The sequence below is a fragment of the Lathyrus oleraceus genome, chromosome 2, assembly GCF_024323335.1.
Source record: "Lathyrus oleraceus cultivar Zhongwan6 chromosome 2, CAAS_Psat_ZW6_1.0, whole genome shotgun sequence".
Taxonomy (NCBI): domain Eukaryota; kingdom Viridiplantae; phylum Streptophyta; class Magnoliopsida; order Fabales; family Fabaceae; genus Lathyrus; species Lathyrus oleraceus.
The window spans coordinates 27,070,367-27,074,616 of NC_066580.1; the positions used below are offsets into that span (position 1 = coordinate 27,070,367).

Here is a 4,250-nt window from a genome sequence, read left to right on the forward strand (position 1 = left end):
CTAAGCAACATGGATTGATAAGAAAAACATAATTTCAAGGGATAACTGCAGTGGAAACAAAGAGGTATTTTCCTAGGCAACAAGGACTTATAAGACTAAAACAACTTCAAGGGTTGACTGCAGTGCTGTTTAATACAGGGAATAATATATAATTGTATGAAACAAATAATTTGAACTCAAAGAAGATTGGTATATTGGATCCATGAAGGAATAAACTTTAAACCAAAGAGTAAACATGCGTGTTAGCCAAAAAAGAAGGAATGGAGTTTTTGGTTTCGTAGCCAAACATCTTGGATTCACACATGGATTGTCGCTATATCGTCCTAAAAGGATGTGCATGGAATCCAAGGGAAAATGTATTTAATCTCAAAAGATGGTATTGATTGATGAATGATAGCAAATCGGGTAGAAATAAATAAGGTAGATCGCGGAGAATCTGAATCATCGTGCCTACGTATTTGATCACACTGAATCACACCGTGTTTTTTACTCGGATTTCACATGTTTATTAGGTCTTTATTATCATTTTGCTTGTGTTATGCTCTCTTTTATGTTGTTTTCAGATATTTAGCTCTTTCGGAACCTTTTTAGAAGAAACGAAGCAAAAAGACCAAAAATTAGGGTTTTTCGGCAAATATTGTACACATGGCGTTATGCATGGTGGCCGCTATAGGGGAAGCCATGACTCATCAGCCCTCAACCAGGAGGTAACCGCCACGATCCCATGAACTTTCCCATTTCCACACATGGCGGGCGCCATGAAGGGGTGGCGGGCGGCACCTTTGTATTTCACGTTCCCACTAAGGAGAAGTTGAAGGGCACCATGGTCTTTGCAAGCTGCTGAATTCCTCTATAAATAGGTCGTTCTAGTTCATTTCCAAATGATCCAACTTAGCTTACAACACTAAGACTATATTATCATCTGTAAAAGCGGTAATCCGTCACATCGGGGGGTTATCGCACCTTAGTGAGATTGAGTTGGAGCACTTCGATTTTACTGTCGTCTTTATCTTCAGAGTCGAAGGTTTATTTTCCTTGTACCAGATTTAAAGCCTCTGTTTGGAGCAGGTTCTTATTTAATCGCTTTTATTTATTTTACTTGTCATGCTTTACTTTATTTAATTTCTTGTCATGCTTTACTTTATTTAATTTCTCGCCACGCTTTACTCTATTTAATTTCTCATTACGCTTTACTTTATTTAATTACTTGTGTACGCTTTACTTTATTTAATTCCTGCCATTGTCTTTACTTTATTTAAATTTCTCGCCATTATCTTTATTGCTCGTCTTAATTACTTTATACGCTTTACTTGTTCTTTACGCCATACATTCTAAAACAACTTTTCATCATGATCAATATCGTTGTGTTTGTTTGTATTACCATGTCTGGCTAAATCTTTTAAAGGTTAGAATGTAGGATCGCGGTTAAAGAGATGTTTCACATATTGAATCTGTAGAAATGCTTTAAAGACTGTTTTGATTTTTAATTTGAGTTTTCTGAAACAAACTTGGTTAGTTTTAACTACTCAAGGAGTGCGAAAGCACCCTGGCTTAGTTAACTAGGAATTTTTATCACTTTAAGGAAAAACGATTTTTGAAACTGTTTTTGGACGCGTTGATAGATTTAAAATCAGGAAACTCCTTGGGTAAACTTTCCAAATCAAAATCACTTTTCAACTAAGTTTACGAGTCTTATTTCTTAAAAATAAGTTTACCACTTTAGCGTTCTGCATACCTTTTTTAAGTGACAATAAAAGGCATTAATTTAAGGGTGAACTCGGTTCTGAATACACAACAACGACAGTTCCTGTTAAGTGGATTCTTTTTAAGAGTAGAAAATATTGCCTCATAAGTAGTTCTATTTAGACAATCGAAACATCATTTAACTGACGTGAAATACATTCAAACCTGTCTTTATCTGCACTGTATTTATTATTTTCTTTATTTCCTGTTATTTTGCAACATCAATATCTCTTTATTACCGCCTTAGATAAACATCATAACGATAGTAATCGATAGATTGACGATTTGGTCTCTGTGGGATCGATATTCTTTTATATTACTCTGACGCGATTCGCGCACTTGCGAATACAACGATCAAGTTTTTGGCGCCGTTGCTGGGGATCAACTTCGCCAAATGTCGTACCCTGTTGTTACACCGTTTAGACTAAGGCATTATTAGCCGGTAAATGCGAAGAACCCGTAGTACCGGAAATTTAGTAGATCCTTTAGCGGAACCCGAACGTTACACTTGTATACGCCTCTTACTCATCCGAATTAAGAAAGTTATGGCCGAGAATCGCGATCGGAGACCTCTTAAGGAATTTGCCCAACCCTCATTCTAGCCAACAATTTCGAACTAAAATCATCTTTACTGCAATTAGTGCAACAGAACCAATTCGCGGGTCTCGCTACTGAGAACCCAAATCAACATTTAAAAGTCTTTATCCAACTGGCCGGCACTTTTAAATCCAACGGTGCTTTACCTGATGCGATCCGTTTAAGATTATTTTCTTTCTCCCTCAGGGATAGAGCACGTTCATGGTTAGATTCACTTCCAGCTAACTCAATAACTACCTGGGAAGACCTTAGAAGAGTATTCATTGCTAGATATTTTCCCCCAGTAAGACTGTTGTTCTTCGAAACCAAATAACTAGATTTACTCAAAACCAAGGAGAACCACTTTTTGAAGCTTGGGAGAGATATAAAGAGCTGCTAAGAGTCTGTCCACACCATGGCCTAGAACAATGGCTGATCGTTCATACCTTCTACCTTGGACTCCATTATAACACAAAGATGAGCATCGACGCTGCCACTGGTGGCGCGCTGATGAACAAACCTTACCCCGAAGCTTGTGACCTAATTGAGGATATGGCCCAAACCCATTACCAATGGGGAACTGAACGAGGATCAATAGAGAAAAAGGAGACCCAAGGTAGAATACATGAGATAAGCTCTATGGACATGATGTAGGCGAAAATGGACGCTTTAGCCCTTAAGGTCGAACATATGTCTACAAACACTAACACCGCAGCGGCAGTCCACACATAGTGTGAACTTTGTGGATCTAAAGGACACTAATCGGCAGAGTGTAACCTTTTAAACGACCTGAACACCGACCAAGTGAATTACGCCCAAGGTAACCCATTTTCAAACACTTACAACCCTGGATGGAAGAATCACTCGAATTTTTCCTATAAAAACCAGAACCCTATCCAAAATTATGCACCTCAAAGACCACAAGGTTATCAAGCCTAAAAACCAAATCAACCTATGCAAGTTGTGCCTCAGAAGCCTAACCTTGAGAAGATCATGGAGAGCTTTATATCAGGCCAGACTCGGCAAAACAAATAATTCCTAAACCAGAACATTCACGTAAATGAACCGATAACGCAATTAGGGACCAAGGTTGATCAGATAATCACTCACAACAAGATGCTTGAAACCCAGATCTCACAGGTAGCACAAAACCAAGCCCCACAAACTACACCTAGAGGACAATTCCCTAGACAACCTCAACTCAACCCTCGAGGGAAAGCTAACGCTATCTCATTACGAAGTGGGACCGCTTACAAAGGGCCTCATAACCCATTCAATGAGCGAGTCCAAAACTTCTAAAGAAAATATACCTACCAACCAAGAAGAGGAACTAGTGGAACCCGAAAAACAAGCCGACCAAGAAGGAGAAGCCAAGGATAAAACTTACAAACCATCTCCCCCGTACAAACCACCAATCCCATATCCGCAAAGACTTAAACAAACCAAAATCAATAACCAATACCAAAAATTTATAAAAGTAATAGAGAAGCTTCATGTAGAGATTCCTTTCACCGAAGCCATCACCCAAATTCCATCTTACGCCAAATTTCTCAAAGACATCTTAACCAACAAGCGTAGGTGAAAGACCCTAATTTTGACCGTAAGATCCCTCATGGTATCATATCATTGCTCATTGCATTGCCTCAAGTGTCATAACATGTTTGGCTCCTTAACCCTAGGGTGGGACTTGTGTGAGTGGTTTGAGACCACCAAGCATGCTTGTATTGTATATTATTTCTTTTCTTATTTTTATTACTAACGAAAAGCACAAAAATATGTCACTAACTCTTTTTGTTTTGAAGCTCAAGTGATCATGTGCTCCCATGCTCCTAGGAAGCTTCTAAGCTCAATGAAGTGGCCAGATGAAGATGAGAATCAGCATGACAATGGTCCACAAAGCTCCTAATCATCATATATGTCTCCCAAGTATC

At 38.8% G+C, this 4,250-nt stretch overlaps 1 non-coding gene across 1 annotated transcript; it reads right to left on the reverse strand.

The window, feature by feature from the left end:
• Positions 1-2,634: 2,634 nt before the first annotated feature.
• On the reverse strand, positions 2,635-2,741 carry LOC127124084 (small nucleolar RNA R71). Its single transcript, XR_007803722.1, has one exon. It is a non-coding gene; the product is annotated as a small nucleolar RNA R71 (small nucleolar RNA).
• Positions 2,742-4,250: the final 1,509 nt, after the last annotated feature.